The sequence below is a fragment of the Syngnathoides biaculeatus genome, chromosome 11, assembly GCF_019802595.1.
Source record: "Syngnathoides biaculeatus isolate LvHL_M chromosome 11, ASM1980259v1, whole genome shotgun sequence".
Taxonomy (NCBI): domain Eukaryota; kingdom Metazoa; phylum Chordata; class Actinopteri; order Syngnathiformes; family Syngnathidae; genus Syngnathoides; species Syngnathoides biaculeatus.
The window spans coordinates 20,689,089-20,714,958 of NC_084650.1; positions in this window are offsets into that span (position 1 = coordinate 20,689,089).

Here is a 25,870-nt window from a genome sequence, read left to right on the forward strand (position 1 = left end):
ACTGCTAATATTTAGAGTGCAACATCTCAAGGCTGAATGGGCCTCTGTTGTTCTTGAAGTGGGTTAGGACATTCATTTGTGATCTCCTAAAATGTGTCATTACTTGATCCCAGGTAAAATTCCACCTGCATCCTTTATGACTCAGATGATGTTACTATGGTGACTCGCAAAATGGCCTTTTTGTGCTCCCATCGCACATAACTCTTTTCACTTGGCTGGCTCGCTCCAGGCTATAATCTGGAGTGCGATAGGGTGACAAAGTCTGGATTTAATTGCAAAATTGAGCAGGAACGGACCATCATCACCTTCTCCTTCAGGCTTCCCAGAGGCGGAGTCTGCTGCTCAGCTGTCCTCTTCCATCTTTGGTGAACGCGCACAGGAGCAACACACACTAGCTGCAACATCTCCTGTAAGCATCAGCACCTCTTGAACCAATCGGATCTGATTCGGTGCCAGTAGTGGACCTCCAGTGAGCACACGCGCTTCCTGATGTTGCGGGGCATGCTGGGTACCGGAGGGTTTTCAATGGGGGAAGAGACCACTTCTCACCAGCACAACGCGCTCATTGTTAGATGAAGAGGCCGACCGGAGAATCTGCAGAAATGTTGTTACAAGTTTCGAAAGGGAATTCTCGATCCCTTTCCTCAGTCCACTCTTTTGTTCAAAGGAACGCACACAGGATTTTTGGTTTCATAGCAATTCCACCTGGAGTCTCACAGGGGAAGAACAACAAATATCGGATACATTTAATCTAGAAGAATATATTTATTCAGAGACAGGGATTTAGGATGAATGGACCCCCTCGGATGTGTTCTGCAGCCAGTGTGTGTACTTTTTGCGGTCATGGACATTGTGATGTGTAGGTTGGTATGTGTTTTAGTTGGACATGTGAGATGGGTAAAGATATCCTCTACCCCCCGTGGACAGGACCACTGGGTGGCAAGGGAGAGAGGTCCAACACTCCAGCAGCATTTGTGTTGATGTGTTTTATTGTGAGCGTGTGCGCTTAGTGCAGGATGTGACAAACGGAGTAGAGTGAATGAGAACAGCAGTTAAATGGAGTTGCATGCCAAACCTGAATTTGATGTTCTTAACTTCCTTCTCATGTGGGCTAGGTAACATGACTTGCACCTAAGAGAATGTGTGGTTTACCACGATTTGGGTTTGATTAGTTCATCTTTGATTATTATTTCTAAATCATAGGCCAGATCTCAAAAGAACGTGTCATGGATTTAATAGTCTGACCAGGCATGGGACCAATAGCTGTATTAATGACACAAAGTCATATCGTCATTTTTATGACGCTCCAGAAGGAATTGTGAGCACACAAAATGACAAACAAAAGTTCCCCAAACCTGTCATTTCAAATATTTCAAAGGAAACATTATCTCCCAACCTACCTAATCCAGAGGTTGAAACGTTTTGTCAATTAGTCGACAAGTCCACTGGACTCTGCTTGGGCGTTAAAAGGAGCAGTTCTTAACCTGGCTTGGATCAAACCTAAGGGGTTTGGTGAATCAGCCTCAGGGTGCAGCGAAACACAAGACACAAGCAATGTGCCTGCATCAACCGTCCGTCAAAGCCTTTCACACTGGATTGAGCAGAGCGCATCACGCAGTCGATAAACCCATTCAATGTGTCTGCGCTGCCAAAGTGTGATGACCGAATGCCGTGTCGCGTCGCATAACGAGGTTCAAGGTGGACGTTTGCTCCCGTGTTTAATTATCCTTGAACTGGCTTGGAAGTTGTCAGCCGCAGGGCTGGAAATCTTTCAGATTAATTAAATATTCTTAAAAAAAAAAATTGAAGTTCACTCTCCTGAATTCTGAGCAGGGAGCGGTGGTTCAATACCCACATGATGATGGTGTGAGTGTGACAGGTCATCTGTCACTTTAAAGTTGAAATTTGATGTTTACATACAGAGATATACTTTTTTCTCTCTCAGCCTGACATTAAATTAAACTAAATGTTAATATTTTGAAATTGGGATTACCAAAACAGTTTGTATTTACTGAATGAATAATGGCAGAATAATGACAATTTTTTTTGTTACTTTTGTCAATGTCAGAAGCTCACATACATTTAGTATTTGGCACTCTGCTTTTGAACCGTATGACTCAGTTTGAATGTTTTGGATATCCTTCTAAAAATTTCTCACAATAGTTGACAACTTGTCAATTCAATTTTAGCCCAATTCGTCCTGAGAAAACCGATCTCACTGAGCCAAGTTTGTAGGGCACCCTGTTTGTACATGGCTTTTCAGGTCTGGCCATAAATATTCAGTCGGATTGAGTTCAGCGCTTTGTGATGGCCACTCCAAACCATTTAATTTGTTATCCTTATGTTATCCTTTATCACCAGTTTGGCAAGATTCTTTGGGTCATTTTCCATTTGTAAGACCCATTTTTCTCCAAGCTTAACTTCCTGGTTAATGGCTTGAGGTTTTGCTTCCATATTTCCATATAATCTTCCTTCCTCCTGATCCTATCAAATTTGTGAAGTGCACGATTCTCTCCTGGAAGAAAACAGCATGATATGGCCACCGATGTTTCACAGTTGGGAGGGTGTTCACAAACATTGCAATCTTCTCCCTTTATCCTCCAAATGTAATGATGTTCATTATAACCAAATGGTGTCATTCATAGTTTTGTCATACCAAAGGACATACCTCAGAAAATGCAAGTTTTTGTCCTGATGTGCATTTTCAAAATGCAATCTGATTTTTGAACTTTCTTTTAGGGTAATGGTTTCTTTAAGCCCATTGTCGGTGTAATACTTGTTTCACTGTGGCTAATGACACATGCTAACCAGCGTCTGCCACACAGCATCTTTTGATTTTGTTCTTGAGTTGATATACATGTTTCAGACCAAAGCACGCTCATGTCTGGGACAGAGAAATCGTCTTATTCCCGAGTGTTACGATAACTGGACATTGTCACGACATTTATAATTACGTCTAATTGATTGAACAGATGAATGTGGCACCTTTCGACATCTTGAAATTGAAACCAAGGATGAACCAGACATGTGCATGTCCACAGTTCTCTTCTTAATTTCTTGTCTGAGTTTTGTTTTAACTTCCCATGACGTTTCAAAATGAGGGGTTAAGTGTGTTGCGGGTGTGTCTTCAAATACATCCACAGATGTCTCTAATTCACACAAATGTCATTACACCTGTCAGAAGATTCTGAAGACAAGACATCATCATATTGATTTCTCCAAATTATTCAAAAGAAAGAAAAACATTTGTTTTGAAAAATTATTTTCTCATTATTTTGACTTCGAGAAAATACAGTACATATGATTTGCCTAATGCCGGCCAGGCACCCAAAAAATATATATAAAAAATCTCCCCTGTGCATGATCCCCACCATGCTCAATGTCTGTTGTGGCAGGGCTTTTGAGATTTATTTGATTTTATTATGGATTTGCATTTATTAAATGTATTATTTTATCGCACACACGTGACTATTTCAGGTATTGAAATTGCTTTTGAAGCCGTGCCACTTGATGGGATATACAAACATTCGTAGATAATCTCTGTGCATCTTGTACCCCTTTTTCACCTCAAATCCCCAAAACTAATTAAATGTTGCAATGACACCGTGCAGGGTAGTTTACAATAGACTCACACAAGAAATATTCTTCCTTAAATTATTTTTTGAAACATTTTAAAAATATCCTCACACATCCACATCTTGGCTTCTCAGTGGATAGTTTGTTAGGAAAGTGGGTGTCAATATCTATTTTATAAAGTTTACTTGTCACTCTTTTAACACACACACACGTATCTGTAGCATTACTATTACTTCACTTTGCCAAATCCTGCTGTCTTCCTCTCGTCTCATTCCCCCTGAAAGAAGGTCTTATTTTGGCAATGTCAGCTGTCTCAAGGGCATACAGAACAAAGATGCTTTTCACTCTTCTGCATCCTCTCCCATCCTTCACTCGTTTTTCACCAGTCAGTATGAGGTGCAAATGCAAACCCTTGTTTGCACTCGCCTTGCCTACCTCAGCTCCCGCCTATGGTTTTGACATCCTCTCGGTTGAGGAGCGTCTCGTCTTGTTTCTGGAACTTGTAGGTACATTGTGATGTCAATAAGCGAGAGTTCTTCAATGCTGACGTGGAAAATAAATAAGAAAGTGTCTGGACAAAGCAGTTGCACGTGTATGTGTACAGTACCTGCCATTAGAGCAGAAGAGGGATGCATGGAGGCAGCAGCAGCTGGTGAAGACACAGTGTCAAGAGAACTGAGAGGCAAAGGGAGAGAGAGAGAGAGAGAGGGAGACAACAGAGGATGCCTCCTTGGCCCACTGTGTGGAAGGGGCACACTGGAGCATAACAAACAGGATCCACCTTTCTGCTTGGCTAATTTTCCCTATTAAAAGAGCCCAGCAGGAGCCTCAGCAGTCCACCAGCTGGAACAGAGGTTATTTTAGTGCCTGTCTGTCAGCATTGTGTGTGCGTGTTTATGCGTGTGTGTGTGCGTGAGTGCATCTATTTGGGCATGTTAGCTTGAGGTTTGGGCAAGCATGAAGCTCTTCCATAGGAGCGGATTCAATTCGCTGATATTAATTTCCTTCTCTCAGTCATGCATGAACAAAGAAAATCTAGCATGGCTTTTTTTTTTTTTTACTGTATGTGTTTTGCTCTGCTGGGTACAGCTCTAATGTGTTCAGTGCTGATATTGATGTATATGGGCCCATATTTGCTCCGTCATCTCTTTATGTGGCTCAAGCGATCAGCGCTGCTCTCCTCTGTCTCAGTCAGATCCTAACCTAATCCCCACCTCTGCTGCTCTGACAAGAAAATCCCCTATTTTAATGCACGCACACACACTCCGTCTCCATTTTGCACACAAACCCTCACTCGAACCCCCAAAACCAGGACACACCCACATTTTCTTTTCATACATATTTGCTGTTTGCCTTTACACAGCATTTTACTTCCCCTTGAAAATCTGTGAAGTGAAAGTTCCACAAATATGGTGTCTACTGAATTTCATGTTTTTTTTAAGTGAATCATTTTCCCATCCCACATGTTGGATTCACCAATAACCCCATTTAACAGGGTAATATGCCGACTAAAGAGTGTCAAGTTCAAATCTTTTTGCCAAGGCTAATTAAAATGTGCACTCTGAGCCACTGCGTTTCAGCTTGGTTAGCTTTGTTGTAACTGCTGCAGGGTGTTTATGGCCAATATTTATGCTATATTACTATTTATTCTCTGACACATTCACCAATCAAACCACCTGAGCAATCAAATGACCAATAGCTAGAAGCGATAAAAAATAACAATACTAAATGAATACAAATGAAGTATTTTAAGAAAGATAAAGAATAAATTAATTGACACTGAAAGTGTCGGCAAGGAATTCATTTAAGAATATGATTATAACTGCGACAGCACATGGGACGAGTACCGTATTTTCCCCAATCTAAGGCGCAATACATTATAAGGCGAACCTTCAATGAATGGCCTATTTTAAGACATTTTCATATATAAGGTGGACCTGATTATCAGGTGCACCGCATCAAAAGGTGCATAGAATAGATGCTATGATAGATGCTGGGGTTTCGTTATGCATCCATTAGATGGAGTTGCACTAAAGGCTCTATATATAAGGTGCACTGGATTATAAGGCCCACCGTTGGCTTTTGAGAAAATTAAACGCTTTTAGGTGCGCCTTAGAGTGTGGAAAATACAGTAGTTAACAAGTCTGCCTCACTATCGGCAGGTTCTGGGTTCAACTCTTGGCTCGATTGTTTTCTCTGTGATTTCACACATGCTATAAACAAGATTCATTGAAGATTAATTTTCCAGGTATGAATGGTTTGTATGTTTGAATGTGCCCTACAATTGGCCAATGACCAAGGTCTCTTTCCAAAAGTGAGGTACAGTAGGCTCCATTTTGCCAGCAATCCTGATGAACACAAGCACTGCAGAAAATGGATGGATTATCATTGTAGTTTGCTGTGGTGTGCATGCATCTGTTGATGGATCGTGCTTCCCTACCTCTCTTCCTGCTCCTTCTCTCCTCATCACCATCCATGATGTTACTAAGCTGTTTCTCTTTGTTTCTCTTCCCCCCTGACTGGCCGCTCTGCTGTGCCTTTGCTTGTTATCAGCGGTGATGAGACCGGGCACGGCGGAGTTGGGACCGTCCAGCATCATGGTTTTTGCTGCATGTCTCCAAGGGATTGTTACAATTGATGATATGGTTGTTGTTTTGTCCGTTGTTCTCCACTCACACCCTCCTTTTCTATCAGTCTCCCCTCTGGCGTTCTTGTTCTCTCTATCCAAAAGCAACAAGCCGAGGTACAATAAATGGTTGTCTTACACATGAATTTCTGAGGGAATTGTTCCTTGTTACCCACGCCCAGTGCTTGCTCATGTAGGGTTCAGTTGGTGTTCTAAGAGTGTAATATATGACGAATGTGGTTCTTCAACTCCTCAATGTTACAAGTGCCCTGAGATTCCTTGTTGTGAATTGGTGGTGCTGTTTATTAATTAAATTGACTTGATCGCTTCTATCCTTAATCCTTAAAGTTCTGGAATTTAATGGCATAATTGCTGATGCAACTTCTGTATTGGAGGGATCGAGCAGTGTAGTTTTAGACTTGCTCCATGTTTAAGGTGCCTTGAGACAAGTGGTTGTTGTATGTTGCTATGTACATAAAATTGAACTGAAATGGACTCAGTACGGCAGCCCGGTGGCGCGTCAGTTTACACCATTGCCCTTACAGTTCTAAGGGTTGGGGTTCAACTCCCACCCACCCCCCCCATGCCTGAAGTTTGCACGTTCTCCCTGTCCCTGTGTGGCTTTTCTCTGTTTGCTCCAGTTTCCTCCCACATCACCAAACATCCATTCATTGGAGACTAAAATTGTCTGTGCAAATCTTTTTTTTCGTCTCTATATGCCTTGCGATTGGCTGGCAACCTGTTCAGGCCCGCCTCCTACCTGAAGATTGCTGGAATAGGCTCCAGCACTCCCACGACTCTTCTGAGGATAAGCGGCTTGGAAAATGGATGGATGGATGGATGGAACAATAGGCATACTTTACATTTGTTACAATGCTTAGAGATGCAGGTAAATAACTGTCAGCATCTTCCACTTTTTCCTGGGTTTCCTTTCAAAATTAATACATGATGTTGAATCGATTGCTTTAGTATATGGGTTCAAATCTTGGCTCAGTGCCTTCTGTGTGAAGTTTGCATGTTATCCTTGTGCTTTTCATAGGTTTTTCTGTAAGTACTCCCACTGCCTCCTAAATTGCAAAAGGATTCCTCTAGGTTAAATCAAAACTCTAAATTGCTTTCTCTTGTACTGATGGTTGCATCACTTTATCACTGACTTTGAGCTGTTCTGCTTTGAACCTCACCTGTGCTAAGCATCCATGAAATAATCCAAAAGAGGGCATTTAGAGACTTCCAAGCACAATATCCAAAGTTGATAGGAATGTTCCCACTTGACTAAATAACCCAACATGAATATGTTATTACAGTACAAAATAAATGTACAATGAAGTTCCCCTCAAGATGAATCACTCAAAAATTTGTCCTCTGCATATCTTGTGTGACTTCATCTTAGTGAGCATACAGTGCATATGGCATCCTGCGAAGTATCAACCCCATAATATGGTATCTTTTCCTTTTTTCAGATTTATTGCTTTCCTTATATGATGTCACCACAAAATGTACTAGTTTATGACTATGACTGGAAAATGAACTAATTGTGACCAAGTGTTAGCATAGCAACAGAAGTGATGGAAACCTCTCAGTTCTGGCTGCCCAGTACAATAAAGTGTAAATAAATCAACAAAAAACAAGAAATAAGTGTGCACCAGGAATTGAGCAGGGCCTAAGGGGAATTGAACTCATCACTTCGCATGGAAGTTTAGGTTGAACAGACATTTTATGTGATAATGAAGAATATTCCATTGCCGAATTGCCTGCGCAGTTTTACTGTGGAACAGATGATTTCTATGGTACTTTCATTATTTTCTAACAGGGAAAAAAATTGCCTCTAATGTTTGGATAAACAGATTCAAGCACAACCTGCAATTTTGGATGTTCCTCTATGTAGGGTTTAATCAATTTTTAAAGTGTCACAAACAACGTAGACAATTTGTTGTTAGATCACTAAATTCACCAAAATCTTACATCATCACTGCTTTATACACATAAATGTATAAGCATGAAGTAAGACCATGCATTACATTTCTAATTTTTTTGACAAGTGTAAAAAATGGCACATTTAGCCTATTCCTTTGAATTAAATTAATAATTACATCTAGATGATGATAAAATTATAATAATAATGATAATAAAGCATACACACACAATTTTTATAATTTTTTTAGAATGGTATTGATGTAATATTCAAACAATAGAAATGTTATCAATAAAATGATCAATTTACAACACGAAACTAAGTACTCGGATGATGCTTTTGGGAAAAAAAAAAGAACTTCAGAGGTACTTTTCCTTCATTTGTTCAACACAAGTGAATGATCAAGATGCATTTCAGGTAAGAGCATGCACAGTGTCTGCCTACCAGCCATGAGAGAGAATGGTGCGGGTGACCTTGACATGTGTGTGCAAACACAAGCGCACAAATGCAACACACACAGTCCCTGCAGGGGGGGGGGGGGGGGGGGGGGGGCTGACAAATGCCAGTGCAGCAGCTCTGTTAGGTGGCAAACGTGTGTTTAAACAATGCACATTGACGCTTCCACACACATAACACTTAGGGCCTGGATGCTTATATGAGATTGATTTGGTTCAATTTCTACTCACTCTTTGAAACCCGTGTGCGATCACACACACACACGCATACACACATACACTTAGTGGAATATGAGTGATGTGATTCAGGACACCTCTCGGCAGCCACTCTGCTTTCCATCCTGATGCTTGAGCGGAATACTAATCACTGGATAACATTACAGCCATGGAGAGAGAGACGAGAGGGCGATGGTCACTGCTATGCAAAAAGAAGAGACACCGCCCAGAATAGCTTATATTCTATTAAATAGCACAACAATTTCAGTGGCATTTAAGGCTACGCTTCATTCACCTGTTTTAGTGGTAGCACTGCAATTTTGAGTGACAAATGGCGAAAATGATTCAAGTCAAGGGATGACACGATCACTCATGAGGATTTGCCCCGGGAAAAAAAAACATATTTTGAAAATAGAATTTTAATTAAATAACCTCTCTTTTGGGAGAAATATAACATGACGGCTAGAGTCTTCGTGGGGTCTTTTGTGGGTTGGCTTATTCCTTAAGAGGTTTCACAGAAACAATTATAGTTCGGTTTAAATGTTCATAATTTAATCAAGAGTGAGCATGGTAACCTTTTCTTTTACAGCTTGGAAACACATCCGTACTTCACCTGGCCACGGTAGAGTAGTCCAATAATTAACCTCATGGGGTACCTGATCTTGACCTCTCATGGACAAAAAAAAAAAAAAATGGACTGTGATAGTTTACACTGGTTAAAGTATTGACACAAGAGAGTCACTGCTGGTGTAGTGGTACACATGTCTGCCTTAGGTGCAGGCAGTGTGGGATTGATTCCCGCTCAGTGATGGTGTCGATATCTGCCCTACGACTGCCTGGCAACCAGTTCAGGGTGTAGTCTGCCTCCGCTCGAAGTTAGCTGGGATGGGCTCCAGTTCTCTCCCCGTATAAGTGCAGAGGGGTTGCGTCGGGAAGGGCATCCGGCATAAAAAAGGTACCAAACAAATATGAGAGTTAATTTGAGATGACATGCTGTGGCGACCCCGAATGGGACAAGCCTAAAGAAATACATACATAGTATTGACACAATATTAGAAGAATGAGTCAGTCAATGGCTTTTATCATGAAGTCCCACACAAATGCAAAATACAGGGATCTCTGATTGGCTGACAACCAACCTACTCCTTGTGCACCATGAAATGTTCTCACTGGTAAGACGGAATGGGCTTTTCTTTAAGTCATGACTCTCTCCTTGCTCAAAAGACCTTTGACAATACAGATTAGTTCTAGTTCCAATTTTTTGTTTGGTTCCATTGCAAAGTTATGGATGGGCTACTGCTGCCTCAAACAAATAATAATGCCTAATAACTTCAGGGCTTTATCAGATTCATTCATTTATGAAGCGCTTGTTAGTGTTAAATGGAGGGTGAACCACTTTTTAATAACGTGCTTTGAATTTACATTGCATGAACCTTACGGTACTAAGGGGTATTGAGCTAGAAAAAAATAATGTTATTAATCCACATAATCTAAAATAAAAGTCAGTGTTTGCAGAAGAAATGTACATACTGGTACAAATTGTTGTAAACAATAAAAATTTAAAAAAGGTCATTAAAGGTAAAGTGAATGTGATGAAGGCATGTGTACCATTAATAAAAGACCTGCTGAAAAATATGATTTACAAATAGTATTTCATTGTTCATTCCTACTTTTGCTTAATTTCCGGGTCGTCAAGTTAGTGGCATCTTTCTTGAATGCCAGTTGTGCACTGAGAAGGAAATCCAAACTCAATCTCACACACTGCCCCGTGTCCCCCCCAACCCCACCACCACCTCATGCCTCTCCTCTCCAGCCCCATGCTGAAGCAATTACGTCCAGTGAGTCTTCTACAGGCAGGGTGAGGGTGATTGATGATGCTGTCAGCACAGGGAACATGTTTTAACGTCAGAATAATCTCCCTGCTAATATATTACATCCACTGGATAGGGTTCAATCATTACTAATAGCGCTGCTAAGTTGGTGAGAGGGGAGATGGTGTTCCGAGCACGTGCCTAGTATCTGTGTGCGTGTGTGTATACATGTGCGCTTATGCACATTAATCAGAGCAGTGGTAGAGGCATCAGGAATCTAATAAGACCAAGCAATAAACACGTATGCCAGCACACGGCGAAGGAGCAGCCAGTGCTTGTGAGTGTTTTCTTCTTACGTAATTACTTGAGCATATCCCATAGTGAGTGAATCGAGTGAGACACTGTTATTGTGAAAGTGAGAGTCTTACCAACACTCCATATAATCGTGTTTTTTATGAAATGAAAGAAGTGGAATGAATGGGGCACAAAGACAAGCGACGCTTCTGGAGAGGCGAGCCTGCGCCGCATAAGCCACACTGTCTAATCTCCCAAATTAGTGTGACGCTGATGAAGAGGATTGAGCCGCTATGTGGAGAGAAACAGGTCCCAGCAGGCCTAGCGCTTCTATTTTGTTTTTGGTTTGCCTATTTGTACATTACGCTTCTATCCGTGCCCTACGCCTCTGAACAAATCCTTCTTTCAATTTGAGCTGTTGTTTACACCAGTTTTCAGTCCCTACCTCTGCCTACACGGCTGCTGTCTATTCGACACTTGCCTTTGCTCTTATCTGCCTGGCGTGCTGCTGATCACATCCACCATCCCCCATGTCTCCAATATGCATGCGCTTGCATGCTGGATGCACATACGCATAAATACTGTACGTCGGAGGGCGAGCTAAAGAAGTCTTTTGAGAAACTAAGAAAGAAAAGTAATGAATACTAAATGTAATTTCAAATGAGTTTCAATGTAAATAGCTTGGAGTGTATTGCTGTTGGGCTTTGCGCTTGCCCACCATGTTTGTAGAATATGTAGTCAAGTTTAAAAGCAATAATTGCAAAATTCTAATGAGAACATGTGTGCAAAGAATACAAAAAATGCTTTCAAGAATGAACTTGACAAAGACATTCCAGGGGAAACCTGGATCACATAAAAAATTAGTTGGAGACTGCGCAGTAAGCAAATACACTCAAATTAAAATAAAATTGACATTGACATGATTTTGAACGAATGGGGGTAAAATATGTCTTCTTCAGTGCAGAATGCCCGCATTTCTGTTCAGGCGGGCATGCACATGAAGCTCGCACTCTGATTCTGGAAAGTAGTCCACTTTACAGAGTAAAATAACCCAACTATGAGAGAACATCAACCAACAGTTTCCTGTCCTCTAGTTTGATTTTGCACAAAAAGTTAGAAAAGTTTGGTATTGAAAAATTTTGTGACTAATTGAAAAGAAATAAAAATGGTACAAAATATGCACGCGGAACAGTGGATCAGCTGGTCAAGCATTCGCCTCACAGTTCTAAGGTCCCGGGTTCAATCCCTGACCTGCCTGTGTGGAGTTTGCATGTTCTTCCCGTGCCTGCGTGGGGTTTTCCCGGGTGCTCCAGTTTCCTCCCACATCCCAAAAACATGCAACATTAATTAGGCACTCTAAATTGCCCCTAGGTGTCATTGTGAGTGCACCTGTTTGTCTCAATGTGCCCTGCGATTGGCTGGCAACCAGTTCAGGGTGTACCCCACCTCCTGCCCGCTGACAGCTGGAATAGGGTCTGACACTCCCCATGAGCCTTGTAAGGATAAGTGGCAAAGAAAATGGATTGAATGACACAATATGCAATATTGTATACCCTACAACTTGAGCCTAGTGTATGAAACACAGCATCCACTATTATTAGGTACAAATAAACTGCTGTAAGCCATTGTATTGCTCATTTAGTGCACGTTCTCAGCAAATGAAGAACCAAAAAAAAAAAAAAAAGTTGGAATATTGATCTGAAAAATATCTGGGAGCCTAACACCAAAACATTTGACTGAAATATTGGCTTTTATGTCCAAATATTGTATTTTCATTATGGCAGGGAGTTTGGACTGGATCAGTGATGTTGGAAGCTATTACATTTCAATCCAAAACAGTGCTTCACTTTCTCAACAGTATTCATTTGACGTGTTGGGAAAACACTGTCAAAGTGTGTAAACTTTGTTTTCCCTAGAAAGAAAATCAAAACAAAAAAGAAAGGATGAAAAAAAAAGTAATCGAACAGACTGAGTTTATACAGATTTTCGCAATATTTCGCTGGTGTCAGCCGGCTCCGGGCCAACGCCGGGTGTGTATGTGTGTGTGTGAAAGTATTTGTGCACATATGTGCATGGTGCAAACAAAAGCGCCCTCACAAACACCCGTAAACAGATTAGCTCGTTAGCTGCAAAACAAAGGGTTAAGAGTGAATGCAGATTTCACAGAGAAGGGGAAGGAGCTGAGGCTGTGTGTCTCGATTTGAAGTGTGCATGTGCGTGAGAGAGAGAGAGAGAGAGAGGGAGAGAGACAGAGAGAGAGAGAGGGAGAGAGAGAGAGAGAGAGAGAGAGAGAGTGAGAGAGAGAGAGAGAGAGAGAGAGAGGGCGAGCAGAGGCCAGCACGGCGGTTGAGCACGGTGATCCCTCTCTCTAATATTGTGTGGAGAATCTCCTTGCTGGGCTCAGCTGCCAATTCCCTCCACTGTAACACTTCCATTCTCCTCCTCAGCTGGTGAAACAATGGCGCCATCCTTCCTGTGCTCCTTCACACAAAGACGGCGGCTCCGAGATAGACGCTAAGAGAGAAATGAGACACAGCAGCGGGACAATAGACCGAGACCGGTTTTATGTGGCATTGTGTCGAGTGTTTGTGGAGACAAAGAATAAAGAAATTTCTGAGCGATGAGTGACTTATTCCTCATTGTCGTCACTTTAAGAAGATCCTCACTGTAGAGAAATATCAGTTGGGCTGAAGTTCCTTGTCTATGTCATCACGGTCATTTTTTCACGCAATAACGAACTTTGAGACAAACTTTCATATTTTAGCCAAATTGAAGAGTCCAAGGCCTCGAGCAACAATCTGCAATACCTCCCATAATATTCCAGGAAGAACATGTAAAAAAAATCTACGATTGACTGGCAACCAGTTCATGGGCATACCTCGCCTGCTGCCCGAAGTTAGCTGGGATAGGGTCCGGCACGCCCCTGACCCACATGAGGATAAGCGGTCCAGAAAATTGAATTTATTAATACATGCATCAAACCACATTTTCCCAACGTTTTCCCTGCGCTTGTGGTGCCCAATGAAGAGCTGCATGGCCCCACAGGATCCAGCCAATCACAACAGCCGAAACAAGCTCTTTATCTACAGGGGCTTATTAAGCTAATTGAATTAGCATGTTGTGGTTTCTGAACCCAAATACGATTAGCCTGTTATTACTGTGTTATCAGGGTCCCTTGTTACAGTAACAGCAGGTTACCTTTGGCTGCCTCATTGGTTCCTTTTCCCCGTTAACACTCAGCCTGTGTGGCACTCAAAGACTTATAAATACTTGCAGTGATACTCTGAATAATCTCATTTTAGTGCTTCTGGAATATTCTTTTTGCTCATTTAATTATTCTGCCGATAATATTGAGCCGAATTTTAAAGCTGATAAGGCGGGGTTCGCTCAACAGCCACATGATTAGGTACACCAGCGTGATCAAGCAGTATCCGAGTTTTTACAAAGAGAAAAACGTTCAATTCTGATTGACACACTTCGAGATGCAAATATTGTGAACCGTCCCCTCTGCCATGCTGTTTCCAATATATTGCCCATTTCATGTAATGTAGTTAGAAAGATAACCACAACATTCAATTGCCAATCACTGAAATATTGATCACATTGAAAGTGTCAGAATATCTTACTTAATATGTTCCCTTAACAGATATATCAATTTAGATCACATGACATAGTGAATCTACCCAAAAAAGAATACTGTACCTACATACAAAATAATAATCCATCCATCCATTTCCTTTGCTGCTTATCCTCACTAGGGTCGCCGAGAGTGCAGGAGCCTGTCCCAGTTGTCAATGGGCAGGAGGCGGGGTACACCCCGAACTGGTTGCCAGCCAATCGCAGGGCACATCGAAAGAAACAGCCGCACTCACAATCACAACTAGGGGCAATTTAGAGTGTCCAATTAATGTTGCATGTTTTGGGGATATGGGAGGAAACCGGAGTGCCCGGAGAAAACCCATGCAGGCACGGGGAGAACAAGCAAACTCCAAACAGGAGGGGTCCGGATCGAACCCGAGACCTCAGAACTGTGAGGCCAACACTTTTACCAACTGAACCACCATGCCACTCCAAAATAATAATATTAATAACAAAAAATAAATAAACATATTCTACATAGTGCCCACATGATTGTTTGGCATGTATGCATAAAGAAGGAATCTTTGGATGCTATTTAACACCAGGTTGAAATTTATCACCTTTGCCGGTGATAAATAGTAATCACATATTTCTTTGGCTTGCATGCATTGATGAAACGCTTTTGGAAAAATGACCAAAGGAAAAAAAAAGCCACAGAACTATTCTAAAGTGGTTCTTTATGAGCTCTAATCGAACTCAAATTCAAATGTGGAAGTAGGTGAAACAGGCTGGTGGACAGTCTGAGCAGTTTGCTTATGAGGATGGCTCAAAAAAAAAACTCTCGACAGGTGGAAAAATCTATGAGATGAACAGAAATCGTTTAAGTGATCACCCCCAAAAGGTTCCAGAACAAAATATTCACTGAAAGAAGGTTATGTGGAACCAGGGTAGTTTGATTATTATTTTAATATTGTAATTCTGCTCATGTATAAAAACAACATGAAACGTACCTTATCTTTATGTGTTCATGATCATGTTATTTATTTATTAGTATTTTTTTCACCTTTTAATCTGTATTCCTTTTTATTTTATAATACAGACCATTGTTTTTTTTTTCTTTTCCTTTTTAAACGAAAAGGTCGGAGGGTACCAACAAATGTAACCGATGTTTGTTTTTATTTGGGAGCAAAAGACAACATTTTGAAAAAGAAAACCTCAATGTTTGGTGTCAGTAACCCCTGAGAAGTGTGGAACACAGCTCGCTTTGTGCACCCAAGCTCCCCTCAGCAGCTGAGCCTGCAGTGACAGAGGAGGGCTTCAGTGAGGGAGGGGAAGAGATTGGGTGGAGGGGGGAGTCAGGGGTGACTTGTGAGGGGAGATGGGGGTGGAGGGATGCATGAGCGAGCTAAAAGACCAAGTTGGGGGTGGAGGGGGAGTCAGCTGGTCTCCCCCCCTCCCAAAGCCTGTGAATAACACTCTTTGCCACCTCCACACCTCCAATTAGCATGCTAATGAACCTGCACATATGCAAGCGTGTGTGTGTGCGTGTGTATGTGCATGTGTGTGACCCGAGGGGTCCATCCCACTTTAGAAGAAAACAGAAACAGGCTGGTATGCCGAGAAATGGCTGCTACTCTGATAATTGTGTGTGTGTCCGAATTTGTGCGAACGGGTTGTGGACTGTGACCCTGTGACTACTCGCTGGTGTTATGGTAACCAGTTAAATAGGAATGTTTTAACTGTCTCATTAGACCTGTCACGGTGACCTTTGTCCCCTGCGATTGTTCTCGTGTTGGACGTGCGAACGGTTTTGTCACATGATTAAGGAATCCACCATGAAAGCGATGAGCAAATAATGGACCCGGTTGCATATTGGCACTTCGGGAGAACCCATTTTTAGATCGCCGCGTCTGTAACTGCTGCGAGTTGCGGAAACAAAGCAGTGCGGATGAAATGCGCCTCGGATCACAGAGGAAGGACTCAAGAGCACAATGACAAAGGAGACGCGGCAGTAAGACAGAACAATGATTCTATTTTGCTCTTTTGGAGGCACTCTCTCCCCCACTAGACTGTGGAGACGATTGGCCATGGGTACTGGGCAGGTTTGAAGTGTCACTCCACCAGGAGTGTGTGCACGTCGTCGGCCGCTTTGAAAGAGGATTTGCACGATGTCGGTCTCACAGCTTCACGAGTTAGCGTCGCGAAAGCTTTGCGTTCAATGCGGTAGAAAGAGGAAATGAATTCTGGTACGTCTCACTCCTTTATGGATGCGTTAATTGTGATGTGATTTGGTCCCTTGAAAATGTATGAAGCTAAGCGATTATTATTATTATTATTATCAGTAATAATAATAATAATAATCCCTGTACGTGGCATGGTGGATCAGATGGAAAGCGTGGGCTTCACAGTTCTGAGCTCCGGGGTTCAATCCCGGACCCGCCTGTGTAGAGTTTGCATGTTCTTCCCGTGCCTGCGTAGGTTTTTCCCGGGCGCTCCAGTTTCCTCCCACATCCCAAAAACATGCAACATTAATTGGACACTCTAAATTGGTGTGATTGTGAGCGTGCCTGTTTGTCTCAATGTGCCCTGCGATTGACTGGCAACCAGTTCAGGGTGTACCCTGCCTCCTGCCCGTTGATAGCTGCGATAGGCCTCCATCACTCCCACGACCCTCGTGAAGATAAGCGGCTAAGAAGATGGATGGATGGATAATCCCTGTTAGGTCTATAAGTTCAATGGCACTATTTCTGTGAATTTGTCAATCATTTTGGTAAAGTGCCTGCCCTCATTAGGGTCATGGGTCAGTTGCCAGCCTTTAACAGGGCATATACAGTATGCAGCCAAATTCGCCCCCACTCAAATTCACAACTATGGAAAATGAAAGCTCTTCAAAGAATCTAAGATGCAAAATTTTGGAAAGTGATAGGAAGCCGGAGTAACCAAAGAAAACCCGTGCAAGTATGGAGTCCAGATTCAAAAGGTGGAACTTCAGAATTGGGAAGCAGATGTGCTTACCACAGGCCCGACCATGGTGCCATCAGTTGGTTTCGTGAAGTCAAAATGTATCACAAGAATGACGACGTCTGGATGACTTCTTCCTGAACAGAACATATCATGACTTTGACAATAACCTTGTAGCCCTGGTCATCGGGTCACTTTATCTTTGAAACGTATACAGGATGATGTGTGAGGCAGAACAGCTCATGTTCTGAATAAACCGGGCCTTATGTTTTCATTCAAATTTTGTTTTCATAGTATATGTATATACCAATAATACCTTAGTGAACTTTGTGAAGACAGGCTTTAATTCAATGTTTTTCTTTCCACCAGAGCTCACAGTCACTTCTGGTGCATGTGCAGTCTTCTCATTAATGGACGAGATTCCTCTCAAAGCTCTCACCTGACACTCAGCAATAGCATAGCTGAACTTATTATTTCTCCACGGGCAACGGCGTAATCTTGTCTCCGTTTCGTCCCCGTAAATACAAGTATAAGAAAAATGACAGAGTATAACTGTAAGTATGGAAGTGTGCGCGTGTACGTGTGCATGTGTGTTTGTACTCACAGACACAGGCAGAAAAACAGTAACCTTTACAATAATCAGTTCTGTCTGATGGGCCTCTTTAATTAACCTTGTAGGAAATTAATCCCGGTGTTAAATGGACAAGAAAAAGATGTTTGATTACCACCGGGAGCCAACAGGGACTTCTGCCGCTGTCTAATTGACCAGGAAGCGAGAACAAGAGGAAAAGTAAGCAGATTGCGAGACGCAGGGCAAGAGGAGGAGAGAGCAAAGGAGCTCAAATGCTGCGGTGTTATTAGTGCCGTGTGAATGTCAGTTAGTTCCTGGAGCACTGATAAGGCTGCACCGAGAAGAGCGACGAGGGGGGGAAGGATGCTGAAGGGCAAACAGCCCGTTCATTCTTGGATGGTGTGCCGTCTCCGCGTATGTGGGAAATTATTCTCAAATTTTCATTTTTATCGTCGTCTATATACTGTAAGCACGAGTTTGCCCATTTATTGTTTGTCTTTTTGTTTGCGCACAACTTCGCACAGATGCAATGGCGCTTCTAAGTTTAAACGGCCGTGAGAGCGTATGATTTGGAATTTCAAAAACATGTCAAGAAAGATACTGGCCGAGTTTGAATCTTGTGGCGGGACTTTCTGTGTGGAGGTAGAAAAGATTGACAAAAGGTCGATGAAAGGTTGATGAAAAGTTGATGAAAGACTACTCATACTGCTCATTTGTGAGAGATTGTCTGCCTGTATGTGCCCAGTCCGTTTGAAAATATACAAAAGTTAAATCGTTCATCCAAAGGAGCAAAACGTCAGAACTTGTTAGTGTAAGTAAAGTAATGGCAATCAACGAAAGTACACCCTGTTACTTAGAAGTGTACTCGCTGCCATTTTGCGTGATATCCAATGTCTAAATGGACAATGGAATACTTTACCTTTTTAAAGTTTTTGACATGATCACAACACCTCATAACACATATTCAGTAGCATATACTGGATAAATTCTTTGAGTACTATGCTCATGTGAGCCCCTCAAGAGGAATTTTAATTCATACTCTGCAATGTTTCTTGTTTGGTTATGAATAAAAATCAACCTTTTCTCAGGTAAACCCATCATTATTTTTTGACTTCACTCCACCCCCCCCCCATCCACTAATTTGATTCAATTCACGGGAAAATCCGCTCGTGCAGTAACATATTTTTAATGGAAGGGAGAATTTGCAACCATAGTTTAACATTTATGATATTGAGCGTGTTCACCTGATTTTGGAGCCTTTTTAGGATAAGCTCACCTGAAATGCCGCATTGCAGACTCTCACAGTGGTATTTCTACCCCTGAGGCCCGCTGGAACAGGTGCTTCCCCTCTTTTCTTACTTATATCATCAGATCTGTGCACTGACCTCGTCCCCCGCCGTGTACTGGCTCCACGTGCAGTCAGACTATGTGTGTGTTGGCTGTGTTCATCGGCGTGTGTCGACTTCCCGGATCGCCGCTGGTGACTGTGTCAATAAACCAACAGACGTAGCGAAGACAACCGGCGAACCCTTGCTCATTGGGTTTCAGTATTTTCTGAGTCCATGAAGCTTTGTTCTGCCTCACTGGTATGGTGGCAGGTTTTCGATGAGGACCAGACAGGATTTTGATTCATCACAATCACACCATTTTCTCAGTTGTTCACAGACTGTACAGTCGTTATGTTTACAGTGGACGTTTTGGGAGAACGTGACGTATCTCTACAGTCACACTGCAGAGTATGATGATTTTTTTTTGTTTCTTAAATTTAATCTTTTCATAAAGTCGTTCACATTACAAACACAAATGCGACATCTAATGGAAGTTCTAACTTCTGAATGGAATGAATATGACATGACATGGAGGTGCAAAAAAAAAAATACATCATTCGTCGCAGTGGATTTACGGATATAAATCTGCCTCCTCATGTAGTTCTGAGTCCTGACTTTTTTTTTTCATGGTTTTTAGGCTCTTGTGCCAACACCGGAGCCAATATTTTCTTACATTAATCAGTTCGGAATTATCTTCTTTTCGCCATTAACTCTTTTCTGCTGCTTTGTCCACCATTGCTTTTCATGCCTCATATATTTTGTCCAAAAATCGTGACATCACCTTTAAATGACGCATACAACTGACGAGTGTGACCTGAGCAACCAGGATTTATCAAATTTAGATCCTCATATAAAAGAGACCTGTGACACAAACAATACATTGAAATTGTACTTTTTAAGTCAAGTCATAAAAAATATGTCACATATGGGTAAAAAAAAAAAAAGTTGGAACTGGCCTCCAGTTCTAATGTAGCCGTACTTGACGTTCATTAAAGCTGTTTAGATACAAGAACTTGATTAGATGTGTAGGTCTTGTGCAAAGGATTTTTTAGTGTTGCCACAGGAGAATTCAACAGTTCCATAAAGATCACGGCACAGACACACGGGGTGTAAAGTAATTTCAAAATGGTGTAATTTCTAAAGGACTCTGCATCTTTTTGAACAATTGTCAAAAAAATGTGGCAGTATTACCATATTACTGGCCAGCTTTTATTCCTAAATTTTAGGTCTTTATGCCTCAAATGTATTCTCTGTGAATTAACTGTCGTACAAGAATGGCTCCAACAACATGACATACTTTAGAAATAAAGATGATTCTGATGAAATATTCCAATTAAAAATTATTAAACAAGTTTTAGTTGAAAATAAAATAACATTTAGTTACAAGGGGTAAAATAAAAAAAAAAATAACAGGCTGATGCATGTTGAGTTTCTTCAGACAAAACAAAACAAAATGTAGCTCATTTTTTGTTAAAACTAAGGCAGAGAAGCGACAATTATTTAAAGTGGAGCTGGCGATCAAACCAGCCATCTGTACCTTATCACCTCTCACTGTGCTGTAAAAGTTTAAGTTGTTGATGTGTTGTTTGCTGATGTAACCTGAATTGTCAACAAAAGTTAAAAAGAAAAAAAACATTCCTAAGGTGTCTCAACTGTGTTCGTTAGTTAGCTGGCTACCTCCCGGCAAAGGGTGGATGATAAAATGATGTGGATGCCATTTTGGTTCATTGACATTTCTGCTGACAAGCAAGCTGCGCAGAAGTGTGGGGGGATGCACTGTAACATTTCCAATTTGCGGACCGTTTTGAAGGGTTGTTTAAGGGATCATTGGGCTGATATTAATGATAACAGTAGAAAAAGGTTGAATTTTGAATCCTTTAACCGGAGAGAAATTTGGGTTTTGAAACACCCACATCCTTCACAAGAACTTGGAAACGTAGTGGCTCAAATTAAACTTTACTATTTTGAGTATGTGGAAATCGATTTTGTGATTTTTATAAACTTTAATAACCATATCTGTCATAACATTTGGTATTATACTATACAAAAATGATTTCTGTGAAAAAGATCATTAACTCAACTATGCAGCACTGGTGTAAAACCTTTGCAAAACTATTTAAATGTCATTTTTAGGGCCTTACATACTATATGTGTTTTAATGTTTTGGGATATCGGAGGGCAACCGCATTATTAGTTAATGTCTGGAACTGATAAAGTTAGCCCAATGCAAGTTCCCAGAACCTTGATGAGCGTTAAATATATATTTAATATTTCCACCTATTTTTTTTTCACGTTTGAGGTTATTCGACCAATAAGCTCATTGTCTGCGGCTCTCGTTTTCTGCCTCTCGTTAAGAGCCTGTTAGTGTTAACTCATCAGTGGGGTCAAACACTACAAAAACACACATTATGACACAGCCAAAAGATCACTTTACACAATTTGAATAAATACAAGGCAATTTGTCACTGTCATGTCAAAATTGCCCCTTTCTCTTGCCTGGCCTCATCCTCTCCCTCACTCATCCTCCTCCCCACCTTGCTTCCTCAGGCCCCCTAGCAGGAAGCGCTAATGATGATTGTATTAACCCCTTGTGGAGAGCGCTGACCTTTGCTTCTGTTCACTTGGAGGTATGAGACCAGGAAAACACACATGTTTGAGTCCATACGTACTTTTTTGGAGGGTGTAATTTGCAGAAAAATAAGTTTGGGCTGGAGTCCCCAAAAAGTTCTGAGTGCCATATCGTCACGGGTTACGTTGGCATTTGTAGCTTTGATCTCATCAACATTCTTCCAAACATCTTTGTTTAGCCCGAACGCTGTATGCTTTCAGTTGGCCAAATTTAATGGTGTTGTTTATTAAAACCGCATATTTTGTTACCAGCATATGTGAACAGTTAAATGTTACACCGGCAAACAGTTATTTATTTTTTTGGCATAACTAATATTAATACTAACTAATCCAATTTTTATCTTTATAGGGTACACTCAGGGCAAAATTTTTCTTGAGGCAAGATTTCAGTTTTGTTTTTTTTTAAACAGTAACCTGAAGGACGGCACAGTGGGTCAGCTGGTAAAGCGTTGGCCTCACAGTTCTGAGTACCTGGGTTCGATCCCAGCTCCACCTGAGTGGAGTTTGCATGTCCTCCCCGTGCCTGCGTGGGTTTTCTCCGGACACTTCGGGTTCCTCCCACATTCCGAAAATATGCAACATTAACTAGACACTCTAAATTCCCCCTAGCTGTGACTGTGAGTGCGGCTATTTGTCTCGTTGTGCCTGCGATTGGCTAGCAATCAGTTCAGCGTGTACTTCGCCTCTTTCCTGTTGACAGCTGGGATAGGCAGCAGAACACCCCGTGACCCTCGTGAGGATAAGCGGCAATGAAAATGGATGGATGGATAGTAACCTGAATTTTAGAGAAAAACTGCATTTGCATGGAGCCCATGTACAAATGCCAAAACGGACAGACACACCAAAAATTAACAACATTTTGCCAGCATTATAAATATTGACTTCTATATTCATCCATCCATTTTCTGAGCCACTTATCCTCACAGGGGAGTGCTGGAGCCTATCCCAGCAGTGATCGGGCAGGAGGCAGCGTACACCCTGAAGTGGTTGTCAGCCAATCACAGGGAACATAGAGACAGACAACAGTCACACTCACAATCACACCTAGGGGCAATTTAAAGTGTCCAGTTAATGTTGCATGTTTTTGGGATGTGGGAGGAAACCGTAGTGCTCGGAGAAAACCCACGCAGGCACGGGGAGAACATGCAAACTCCACACAGGCAGGGCCCGGATTTGATTCCGGTCCTTAGAACTGTGTGGCCGATGCTCGAGACAAATTCCTTATGTTTGTTACATACTTTGTTACATACTTGACCATTAAATCAGTCATATATACATTTGAACAATTATTTCTTGGTGACAGTTGCTTCTTTTTGACATTCTCACATAAGAATCTCACAGATATGTGCCAGTCAGAGTGTATTTGGATTATTACAACAACAATTCATCTTGTCTGCTGAATGTTTTGATATCCCTCCATCTCTCCACACCTTGGACTCCACTTTCTCAAACACTTGGAATTCTTGAATGAATCCTGTCCAATGTGAGATTCGCCTCTGAACGCAGATGCGTTTAAAACCTTCAAGCGTCCACAGTTTGAACGTGTGAGTAAATCATGACTGGAGGAGCCAGATGTCCTCTTTGGCATTTCAGAACCGTAAAACCGCTCCTTTAATTTATTTTCTCCTCTTCCTCTCACCATCTCCTTTGCGCCCATGCAAGCCCTCAGGAGACACAGTGATAACTAAGGCTGACGGGAGGAGGAAAGGAGCGGAGGAAAGAGCGATGGGTGTGGGGTACAGGAGCGGTGGGGTTGGGTGGGGAGGTGGGAGCGGGGGGTGTTGTGATGTCCCGACTCAGGGATATTTAATCCTCACAGTGAGGGGCAACCGTCTCTTTTGCTCTGTTTGGATTTTGGTAGATCAAAGCAGCAGTTCAGATCTTGGCCGGATCACTCACTCGCTCCTTCTGAGTGGACATGCGCGCACACACGGACACGCACACACACACTCACTCAGATTTGGATGGATTGGTGAGGATGTTGTCGTTAATGAGGCAGTGATGGATGGACTTTAAAGTGTCTTCCACCCGCCGTATAAACCAAAGTGACACTTTTTATGGCTCTACCTAGCAAGTTTATAATACGCAATGAGTACCACATGGTGCATTACTACATGTTCTACATTTCTTATTTATTTAGGAACCTAACGAGTTCATGCTGACGTGCTCAGTAGATTCCTTCATCATCATTCAGGAAGTCATGCACAACAAATTGTTTTTTTTAAAAGAGAAAAATAAAGGATGATGCAACCCATCGGTAGGCAATATTAAACTTCTATTTCTACTAATCAGGAAGGACAGCAAAATGGGTGGTTTAAGATGAGGCAAATATGACTGAAAGGTGTGTTCAGCATTAGACTTTGAGTCTTTTAGTTAAGTAGTTGGATGAGAAACGTTAGACAGAGCAGGTGCGTCCCAACTGATTTGGGCTGTGGACCACTTTCACATAAAGCAATATTTTGATGGACAGGCAAAAAAGCAAATTAAAATGAAATAGTGAGAAAAGTGCAATTCACTGTTCTGCTGAGTGGAGTCGTTGCAATTTGTAGGTGCTCTGTGCTTGGTTCTCTTCAATCAGCTGCTCCCATCTTGGGGTAATCGGAGACAGTGACACCCAAATTGTATAACTTATAGCTTGTCCACTCTGTAATTTTGTTTGGAAGCCATCATTGCAGAAAATCCCACTTCACAAAGACAGGATGCAAGGCATTTAGTGCGTTGTTTTGGCAATTTTGAAGGGTTCATTGCCTCATTTGCAGGCCTGCCACCACATTTTATTATGAGTGGGCTTGGGGATTACATCAAGCAATAAACCACTATTTTTAGTCATATCGCTGAGATTGTCCGTCTTTCTTTTTCTTGGAAATTGTAAGATATTCATCTCCCCTTGCCGTTTGGGTTTTCCCCCTTTCTTTCATAATTTGCCAAGAGTGTTTTTACTCCTCCTGTGGGCTTACTTTTCAAAAATATATATATTCTTCATGGCTATGATCATCAATTATTTTGTTCAGTCTCTCTGTGTGGCCCAGTAACAAATGTCCCACAGACTGGTATGAATCCCTGGCCTGATGGTTTGTGGCCCCTGATGTAGTTTAACGGGAGCAATACAATTTGGACAAATGATCCTTGCAAATATCTACAAAATTGATCATGATCCAAGCTACCAACAATGTAGTGGTTCACTTGCTATACTTCCACACAGGCGGCCTGGGTTCTGTTCCCGCTTGGTGATGGTGTGAATGGTGGTCAGTGCAATCTGATCAGCTGGTATCCAGTCCAGGGTTTGGTTTTCACTTTTACCAGAAATCAGTTATTTCTTGGTATGGAAAAGGGATGGATGGATGGATTTTTTTTTTGCTTTTTGCTCATATGTCCTGTGATTCTTTGTTTGTCAGTATTTGGGTGAATGTGTGCAGAGAATATGGCCCTTCAACACCTTACAAATCATATTTTTTTTTTTGTCTGTCCCGTAAGTGGCCAGTTGTGAGTCAATTGCTGCAATGCTCTCGCGTCCCTGACCATTGAGGTACTCTGCATAAAATAATATTTTTGTGAAAGTTCTTCAAAGTCTAACCTTCACTCGTGTCTCGACTGTTTTAGTGTATTTAAAAAGCAAACAAAGTGAACAGTGAATGAAGGAAAAATCGTCTGACGAGTCACAAATCAAAATAGTGTTGAATATTTTCTTGGTATTTATATGGAAAAATTTAACTACACTATATGGAGATTGAAGATGGTTTATTTGCTCCAAAATCTTGACAAGCAGCTAGGAGAACATACAGTTCTAATCAGTTGGGAAAGGATTTAAAAATATATATATATCTTTGTATATTGTACTGTACTCATTGAAGTATGGAGAAGTAAAAGGAGAGGAAGATAAGTTGTGATAAATGTTAGTTCAGAAAAGGCAAAA